The following is a 10,455-nucleotide window of genomic DNA, read 5'->3' on the forward strand; positions in this document are numbered from 1 at the left end:
TGGCAGCAGGGAGGCCAGGGAGGGGCTGGTGCAGCTGCCCAGGGTGCACGCGATGATGGTGGCCTGGCCTCAGGTATGGCAGAAGACTTGGATACAAAAGACATTGTGGAGGTAGAATTGGTGGGATTTGATCATTGGCGATATGATATTTGTCCTAACTTTAGAAATCTAGAGGTGACTCAGGTCATTCCCATCCTCTTACTCCAAAAGTGGGAAAGAAGGCCTGGCTGGTCCCTCCAAGGGTGAGGAGGAGGACAGAGAATTGCTATGGTGGGCGAAAGGCAAATGCCAGCACTTCCAGTTCTATTGGGTTGGTGCAAAAGTAATCACGGTTTTTGTCATTAAAAGTAATGGCAAAAACAAAAACTGCGATTACTTTTGCACCAACCTAATATAATCCTTCAGAAAGTCCCCACTCTGTAGACTATCTTCCCCACCCTGTCCCCCAGCATGTGACAGGGACATTGGGCAGGATGGCTAGCCAGCCACCTGGGTGAGAGAACACAGTCCCAAGGGTAGAGGGAGCTGGGCTTCTGGTCCCTGTACCACCTGTGTCTTGCTGTGTGACTGGATATGTCCACGCCCCTTTGTGGTTCTCAGTTTCTGTGTGTAAAGTGAAAGCGTTGGTAAAGCATTGGTGCTGCTGTGGATGATGATGATGATGGCAGTGGTGGCCAACTCTTTTTGAGTGCTTACTCTGCCAGGGACTCTTCTAAGTGCTTTTCAAGCATAAATGCATTGATTCATTTTATTCTTCCAACACGATTATAATCCCCATTGTACAAATGAGGAAATGAAGGCAAGAGAAGCAAAGTTACTTGGCTGAGGTCACAGTGATAACAAGCAGAGCTGGAATTCAAATGCAAGCAGTCTGGCTCCAGACCACTCCCTGGAATCACTTGGGGAGCTTTAAAATATCAGATTCCTGGATCCACCCCAGACCTGCTGGATCAGAGCCTCTTGCTAACAAGCTCTCAGGGCTGAAGGCAGGGATTGGAGCTGAGGGTTCCATGGGGACAGACATTGCCTGGGTCTAGTCCAAGAGACAGTGGACCCTCATTCTTCCCCCACCTGCCCCAGCACTGATGTTCCCTGGGTTTGGGGGTGACTGATCCTTTTGGAGACAACCTGCAGGGTGTTCCCAGATTATTCCCACCCTCTCACACATGACCTGGAGGGAGCAGCCTCCAACTTCCTCATGCCCTCCCCAGAGTCCTCAGAAAGGGTCCCAGCAGGACCTACCTGTTACACAGGTAATAAATGACCCTAAGAAAAGACACTAAACCTCTCTAGTAACCCAATGTCTTAGTTCGTTTTCTCTTGCTTATCACAGAGTACTTGAAACAGAGTAATTTGCGAAGAAAAGGGATTGACTTCTTACAGATATGGAAGCTGAGTAGCCCAAGGTTAAGGGCCTGCATCTATTGAGAACCTTCTTGCTGGTGGAGACTCTCTGCAGTGTCCACGGCAGTGCAGGGCATCACACATGGCGAGGGGGCTGAGCGTGCTAGCTTAAGTCTCTCTTCCTCTTCTTCTTCTTTTTTTTTAAAAAAATTAGAGATGAAGTCTCACTATGTTGCCCAGGCTGGTCTCAAACTCCTGGGCTCAAGCAATCCTCTATCCTCGGCCTCTCAAAGTGCTGGGATTACAGATACAAGCCACCACGCTCATCCCTCTCTTCCTCTTCTTATAAAGCCATCAGTCTTACTCCCATGATAGCCCAGTAATCCACTAACCCATGAATCCATGAATAGATTAATCCATTCATAAGGGCAGAGCCCTCATGACCCAGTCACCTCTTAGAGGCCCTACTTCTCAATATTGCCACATTGGCGATTAAATTTCAACATGAGTTTTGCAGGGGACAAATATTCAAACCACAGCACTCAGCAAATGGGAGTTAAAGCAGTAAGAAAATGCCCTGGAAGGTTCTCAAGAGGGGAGGACTGTAGTCAGACACCTTCCTAATCAAATTCATCCCTGCTCCATTTGGAATTTGAATGCACTTGAGTGCTCACAGGAGCTAAATTATTCTTTTTGTACATATGGTAATGACAGCATTAGGTCCACAAATATCTTGGCATGTGGTTATTTTTTAAAAGGACAACATACTGTCAAGCTAGATACCAACAACCAGTAATCGCTCGAGTAATCACTTTTTAAAACTTCAGTCTAAAAAAGAGTTCAAGAATTACTGCTATCTGCAATAAGAATGAATCTCATAGACTCAGTGAATGAGCAAAACAAGCCAGACACAGAAAGCTAGATACCAGATGATTCCATTTATACGAAATGCAAGAACAGACAAAACCAATCTATGGTGATAGAAGTCAGGATAATGGTTATTTTTGAGGAGCGTTGACTGGAAGGGAACCTTTTAGGGAGGTGGAATGACCTGTGTCTTGACCTGGGTTGGAATTACACAAGTGTACACAAAGTAAAGATTCACTGAGTTGTACATGTATAACTTATGCACTTTACTATGTGCAATTCATGCCTTAAAAATGTTTTGAAGAGTTGGATTGTTTCTTTCTGGTTATCCATGTCTTTCATTAAGATTCAGATAGTGACTGAGAACTGACTGAGCGCTTACAATGTACACACCCACTCAAGTGGGGCAAGTGGCAGAAACAAGGGAAGGTTAGGCCTCGGCTTAGCTGGCACTGGACTCTGGACTTACAAGGCTTACAGCTGGAGGGGGCTACCAAGGCCAACTGTGCTTGATGCCATTGAGACTCCCACTCCCACACATAGCCCAAAAGGGCCAAGGCCAGTCCTGGGCAGCCTGCTCCACTGGGGGAGTGGACCAATCAGAAGGCAGCTGGACGGACTGGGAATAGGAGAAGCTATTAGCAGCTACCCTGGCCACGGGGCCCTGCAGGATCGAAGATGAGAATGGATCAGGCCCACAGGGCAAGGGGGAGGCCAGAGCCAGCAGGAAGGATAGTTAGGAAAGACATCAGGCCAGGCTGGACAATGAAGGCTCAGAGATGTCAGGATTCTCACTCCCTATCGGGACCACCTGCCAGGTGGCGAGGGCTCCCCCTGGGGGCCAGGCAGGTAATGGACAATGGTCCCCAGATAAGAGACCAGAGACGTCCAGTTCATGCCCAACATTTCACAGCAAGTCAGGGACTCAGCCAGGCCAAGACCCCACACATCCTGCATTCTATAGGCTTCTCCCCACCACCCCAGCAACACCCCAAGGTGATGTCTATTTCCTAATCTGAATGTTCCACATTCTACGTTCCCTGCATTTTCAGCTCTTTTTTTTTTAAGACTTAATTCTTGATTCTTTTGACAGCTTACATCATCCTGAAAGTAAAGTGAAAAAGCCATACCACACTACCCACTTTTAATACAGATCTTTGTAGATTGGGAAGCATAAGCCAACCAAAAGAGTGATAATTAGTTCTGAATTCAAGCGAGGTTTATGGAATGTGAACCATTTGGGTAATCGGCTGGGGTGGTGCCATGAAGTGGTAATTAATTTGTTTTTTTCCCTAAAATGTTTTACTTAATTAAGGGAGGTGTTGATTTATATACACCAGTCCCCTGGGGATGGTTTGTAAGGCAGGAGAAAATTCCAACTGTCTCCCTGCCACGTTTCTCATCAAATTATTTCATTACACTCAGATACACTCTTGCAACACTGATTGTGACAGATTCTGGAGTTATGAGCTCATAAATACTGGGGGGTGGGGGGGAAGCTGGAGATGCACACTTAATGGGAAATGTTCTCATAATCAAAAGAATATTTCAAGCTGTGACAATGCAGGCCAAGGGAGGGAGGGGGAGCCACTTCAAAGAATAACAGGATGCTGAATAACCCAGCACCTGCAGTTCTGCCTCCTTCTGAGTCAGCTGGGCTCTCAAATATCAGCTTGCGAAGGGCGAATGTCAGGAGGATTTGTAGCCAGTCCTGGGTTCTTTGTCATAACTTACTTGGAGCTGACAGTAGCTTAAGTTTGTTCGTTTACTTAACAAATATTTATTAAGCAGCTGCTATGTACTGGGCACTGTGCTACGCACTGGGAATACAATAGTGAACAAGACAAGCTTGGTTCCTACCTTCATAGAACTTATCGTCCAGGAAGAGAAAAATAATATAAACAAGTAAAAGAATAAACAGCTGATAAACATATGCCTACTCGATGATCTAGCAATTCTACTCTCAGGCATATATCCAAAATAAATGAGTGCATCTCTCCATGGAAAGACGTGTAAAAATGTTCACAGCAGTGGTATTCAACAGCAACCAGTCAGAAGCAACCCACGGTCGGCCAGCAGAAGAATGAATAAATGAATTGTGTTATACTGACACAATGGAACACTGCTGTGCAATGGGGTGTTGCTATGCAGTACTCCACGCAACAGCGATACAAAAAGAACAAACTGCTGTTGCATTTATCCACATGCAAAAATGTGGCTGTATCTCACAGACAATGATGAATGAAAGAATTTGGGCAAAAAGTGTCCAGATTATACTATTCCACTTACATAAAGCTCAAAGGCAAGCAAAACTCATCTATGATAGAAAACAAATAGAAATTAGATAGTGGCTACCTTTGGGAAGAAGAGGCATGAGGGAGCTTTCTGGGGTGTCTGGGAACCTTCTATGTCCAGATATGGGGAATGGTTACAAGCACACATATGTAAAAAGTCATAGAGGCCAGGTGAGGTGGCTCACGCCTATAATCCCAGCACTTTGGGAGGCCGAGGCAGGTGGATCACCTGAAGTCAGGAGTTCAAAACCAGCCTGACAACATGGTGAAACCCCATCTCTACTAAATACAAAAAATTAGCCGGGTGTGGTGGCACATGCTTGTAATTCCAGCTACTTGGGAGGCTGAGGCAGGATGATCACTTGAGCCTGGGAGGCAGAGGTTGCAGTGAGCCGAGATTGCACCATTGCACCCCAGCCTGGGCAACAGAATCAAAACTCTCAAAAAAAAAAAAAAAAGTCATTGAGCTATACACTTAATATTATACTTCAACTAAACACGCGTTTTAGTGAGATCCAATACACTTTAAAAATAATAAATAGCTAAGATAATTTCACATGTTGATGAGAGATATGAAGAAAATAAAACCAGGCCACAGGATGGGGAGCAAAGACCCTTCTGCAGAGATAGCTTTGAGATGCCACCTTTTCCGAAGGTGGCCCATGGGAAAACCTGAGGAATAAGCATTCCAGATAAGGAAGCTGCAAAGCCACCAGCTGCAAGGTGGGGCATCTGGGCATGTCTGAGCAACAGCACGGAGACCAGGATAGCTGGAGTGGGAAAGTAGAAGAGGCCAGGGGGACTGTCAGGAGTTGGCCAACCCTATGGGCCACATAAGGATTCGGGTTTTATTCTAAGCATGATATGAGCCACTGGAAAGTGGAAGCAAAGAAATGGCATGACCCAACTGACCTAATTTTTTAAAACTGAGGCTACCTATTGGAATGTGGGGGGGTGGGAACTGACAGTAGGAGAAATGGCTGCAGTGCTGAGTGGAGAGGCAGGACCTGGAGCACAAGCAGGGGCTGGGTGGGCACCGTGGCTGGGATCGCCATCATCAAGGCAGTGAAGCGCAAGAGCCAGGTTCAGCAGCAGCAGGCAGATGATGCAGAGGAGAGAGCTAAGTGCCTCCAGTGGGGAGTAGAGGGAGCAAGGCAGGCCTAGAACAGGCTGAGGCCAAGGTGGCCTCCTTGAACCATAGGATCCAGCTGGTTGAAAAGGAGCTGGACCGTGTTCAGGCGTGCCTGGCCACTGCTCTGCAAAAGCCGGAAGAAGTGGCAAAAGCTGCTGATTGAGAGTGGGAGAGGTAGGAGGGTTCTTGAAAATCCAGCCTTAAAAGATGAAGAAAAGGCTGGGTGCGGTGGCTCACGCCTGTAATCCTAGCACTTTGGGAGGCCGAAGTAGGTGGATCATCTGAGGTCAGGAGTTCAAGACCAGCCTGGCCAACACGGTAAAACTCTACTAAAAATAAAAAATTAGCCGGGTATGGTGGTGTGCACCTGTAATCCCAGCTACCCGGGAGGCTGAGGCAGGAGAATCACTTGAATCCAGGAGGCAGAGGTTGCAGTGAGCTGAGATCATGCCACTGCACTCCAGCCTGGGTGACAGAGGGAGACTCTGTCTCAAAAAAAAAAAAAAAAAAAGATGAAGAAAAGATGAAACTCCAGGAAATCCAACCCAAAGAAGCTAAGCACATTACAGAAGATAGGTAGGAAGCATGAAGATGGGGCTTGGCTCATAAGTTGGTGGTTGTTGAAGGAAACTTGGGACGCAGAGAGGAACAAGCTGAGCTGGGAGAGTCCTGTGGCTGAGAGACGGATGAGCAGATCAGATCGACAGACCAGAACCTGAAGTGGCTGAGTGCTGCCGAAGAAAAGGACTCTCAAAAAGAAGACAGATATGAGGAAGGAACCGAGATTCTTACTGATAAACGCAAGGAGGCAGAGACCCGGGCTGAGTTTGCTGAGAGATCAGTAGCAAGGCTGGAAGAGACAACTGATGACTTGGAAGATAAACTGAAATGCACCGAGGAGGAGCACCTCTGTACACAAAGGATGCTGGACCAGACCTGCTTGACTGAATGAGATGCAGAGCACCCCAGTCCCACCTTGCCACTGCTCCTCCCTCTGACCCCAACTCCACCTAGGCCAGCCTGCCCAAAGCTGCCCTTTAACTGAGGGCTGATCTTTAACTGGAAGGCTGCTTTCTCCATTCACCGCCCCCACCTCCCCCATGTGTCTTTTTTGCCAAACTGTCTCTGCCTCTTCCCAGAGATTCCAGCTGCGCTAGAGGCTGAGCACCTTTGGGAACAACATTTAAGCGAATGTGAGTGCAACACATAATGTCTTCAAAAGCATGTTGTGTTGTATACATTTCTTAATTACCTTTTGTTGTTTTGTAGCAACCATTTGTAAAACATTCCAAATAGTTCCACAGCTCTGAAGCAGCAATCTAATCCCCTTCTCCGTTTTGGAAGGTGACTGTTTAGCTTACTGTATATCGCTTTCTCTAGAGAAGAGGGAAAAAGGTATGAGCCTGCCTTACTGAGAACCAAACAGAGCCCAGGGAAAGACTCCACTCTGGGAAATCATAGCTTTGAACAAAGTAGCAGCCAAACCAGAAAGGTGATTCCAGGAGTTAGCCCAAAAACAACAGCAACAAAAAATGTGCTGTTCAGGTTTTCAGCTTTAAGATATCTTCGGACAAAGTTATTTTTACTTTTTTTTTTTTTTTCATTAGAAGTGACCAAATTAAGCCAGGCACAGTGCCTCACGCCTATAATCCCAGCACTTTGGGAGGCTGAGGCAGGCGGATCACTTGAGGTCAGGAGTTCAAGACCAGCCTGGCCAACATGGTGAAACCCTGTCTCTACCAAAAATACAAAAATTAGCCAGGCATGGTGGTGTGTGTCCATAGTCCCAGCTATTCGGGAGGCTGAGGCAGGAGAATCGCTTGAACCTGGGAGGCGGAGGTTGCAGTGAGCCAAGATCGTGCCACTGCACTTCAGCCTGGGTGACAGAGCAAGACTCCATCTGGGACAAAAAAAAAAAAAAGAAGTGACCAAATTAAGATGGTGAGACGTCTGAGACCAAATTTTTGTCCCATCTCCACCCCATTCCCAGCCGCTTACAGAGTGGATCATGTGCCCCTTACATTGAGGTGACCACTTGATTGCTCTCCTGTCTCCTTGAAAGAAAGAAGATAATGTTTTTGCCACTGATTTAGCCACATGAAACTCATCTCATTACCCTTTTCTGGGTTTGAAGCTGCTGTCTCTAAAAGTGCCATCTCATTGTGCTTTGTATCAGTCAGTGAGAAATCTTGAATAGCTTGGGTACAAAACTTTTTAAATGTATTATTTTGAAACTTTGCTTCTTTGGGTTTCTGGCGCCCTGGCTACCCCCTCTGGCTGTGAGAGCTCTCTACAGTCTGTGGACTGGCAGGTTGCTGATCTTTTAAAGTTTCTTTCCCTACCTAATCCCCACTTTTTGGTAAAGTTTCTAGGAGGTCTATCAGGCGTACAAACTGCAGCTTATTGACTTACAATGTACTCTCCTTTGATGCCTCTTTGACGACAACTGGGAGAAACAGAAATCAATAGTGCAACTGTTTTGAGACTGAAGACTGATGAGTGTCTTTTTGAAATAAAGAATCAGGCCATGCATGGTCGCTCATGCCTGTAATCTCTGCACTTTAGGAGGCCAAAGCAGGTGGATCACTTGAGGCCAGGAGTTTGAGACCAGCCTGGCCAACATGGTGAAAACCCATCTCTACTAAACAAAATACAAAGAAATTGGCCAGGCATGGTGGCACATACCTGTAATCCCAGCTACTCAGGAGGCTGAGGCAGGAGAATTGCTTAAACCCGGGAGGCGGAGGTTACAGTGAGCCAAGATTGCACCACTGCACTCCAGCCTGGGCGATAGAGCAAGACCCTGTCTCAAAAAAAAAAAAAAAAAAGCAAGAAAGAAATTAAGAACCAGTCCCTCCAAAAAAAGACCCAAACAAACAAACAAATAAACCCTGACTGTACAGCACTGGGGAGGATGCCAAGCAATAAGAACCTCACACATTGCTGGTGGGAAGGCCAAATGGTTCAATTTCTCTGGAAAACACTTTGGCAGTTTCTTACAAAGATAAACATACACTTAAACTACCCAGAAATATCTTTAGCATTTACTCAAGCGAAACAAAAGCCTATGTTGAACCAAAAAACATATGAAAATGTTCATATCAGCTTTAATTATAATCACAAAAAACTGGAAACTCCAAATGTTTCCCGATTGAGGAATGGATAAACTGTAGTCGAGCTGTACAATGGAACCTTATTCAGCTATAAAAAAAAAGGATGTCTACTTAAAGTAAACAGGAGAGAGACCTGCTCTCCAGAACAACTGCTCTCCAGGACAAGCAATTGATACATGCAAGAACTTGGATAAACTTCAACTATATGATGCTACCTAAAACAAAGAGTTTATTTGGGAATAGCAGGAGGGATATGCATGCTATGGTGAACCACAGGCATATCCAAAGGGGTTTCCTTTTAAAGACAAAAGAGAAAGTTCACAAAAGCTGCTTTGAAAGAAGGACCATTGGTTACAGGGGCCTCCTGCAATAGTTGGCATCCACTCACTGGGGAAGGCAGCCATTGTTAGTCAAGTGTTCTTGTGCAAGACACTCATCTGAAATTTTTGAAATTGTTGTGGTTTTCAGAGTCCTTACAATCATTCCAATCATAGGCATATGTGCACGAGAGCCCTTCCTTCATGGCCCGTGGGCTCCATCGTGTTAGGGGTTAACATAAGTGACTCCATTTTGATTACTGAAAACGTCCACAAGGACAAGCAATGGATACATGCAAAAATGTGGATGAATCTCAAAGGTATTGTGTTACCTAAAAGAAGCCAAAGATACTGTGTGATTTCATTTATATGGCATTCTGGGAAAGGCAAAACTATGGTGATGAAGAACAGATCAGTGGTTGCCAGGGGATCAGGGTGAAGGGAAGGTTTGGTTACAGAGGGCCCTGGCCACATGAGAGAATCTGGCTTTGTATCTTGATTGTGATTGTGGTTTCTGATTCTATGCATTTTTCAAGACTCGTAGAACTATACACCAAAAAGAGTGCCTCTCGGCTGCATGAGGTGGCTCATGCCTGTAATCCCAACATTTTGGGAGGCTGAGGTGGGAGGATTGGGATCTCTAGAGCCCAGGAGTTCGAGACCAGCCTGGGCAAAATAATGAGAATGCTTTGCTACAAAAAAATAAATTAGTCAGGCATGGTGGTGTGCATCGGTACTCCAGCTACTCAGGAGGCTAAGGTGGAAGCATTGCTTAAGGCTGCAGTGAGCTGTGATCATGCCATTGCACTCCAGTCTGGGCAACAGAGCAAGACCCTGTCTCAAAAAAAAAAAGTGACTCTTACTATCTTCAAGTAAGTTTAAAAATAATTTTTAAATGTAAAAAATAAAAAATAGGTTATACTTTCCTATTGAAAATCAGACCACCTGCAAGGCTGGAGCATTGCTGATTTAAGGCATGCAAGGAGGCTGGTCCAGGCCCTCCCAAGCCTGAGCTACAGAAAGTGCTGCACACTCACAGCCTGCCTTTCCTCTGGGCATTACTTTTGCCATAGCCTACTGATCCCTATCACAGGGTGACTGGCTTAGCAGCAAACCCAAAGACAACGATTCCTGGGCAAGTGATTTATTAAGTGCTCCTAGGAGAAACTGGCAGGAGTGGGGGAAGAAGACAGGAAAGAGAAAAAGCCAAGCAAGGGTGCACTAGCAGATAGCGTCCCAGCCTCAGTCTGATCCCACTGGGAGCCGAGGAATGTAAATTACAGCTCAGTTTGCGCCAGGAGGCAAAGGAGCTGGACTCATACTCTTGTATATCTGCCCATCTATGGCCAAGGGCCACCCTGCGGGGAAATAAACTGCACGCACTTCCA

General features: G+C 46.0%; 1 pseudogene; it reads left to right on the forward strand.

Moving 5' to 3' along the window:
* Positions 1-473: 473 nt before the first annotated feature.
* LOC101175991 lies at positions 474-6,589 on the forward strand (annotated as a pseudogene).
* Positions 6,590-10,455: the final 3,866 nt, after the last annotated feature.

The sequence above is a fragment of the Nomascus leucogenys genome, chromosome 13 (genome assembly GCF_006542625.1).
Source record: "Nomascus leucogenys isolate Asia chromosome 13, Asia_NLE_v1, whole genome shotgun sequence".
Lineage (NCBI taxonomy): Eukaryota > Metazoa > Chordata > Mammalia > Primates > Hylobatidae > Nomascus > Nomascus leucogenys.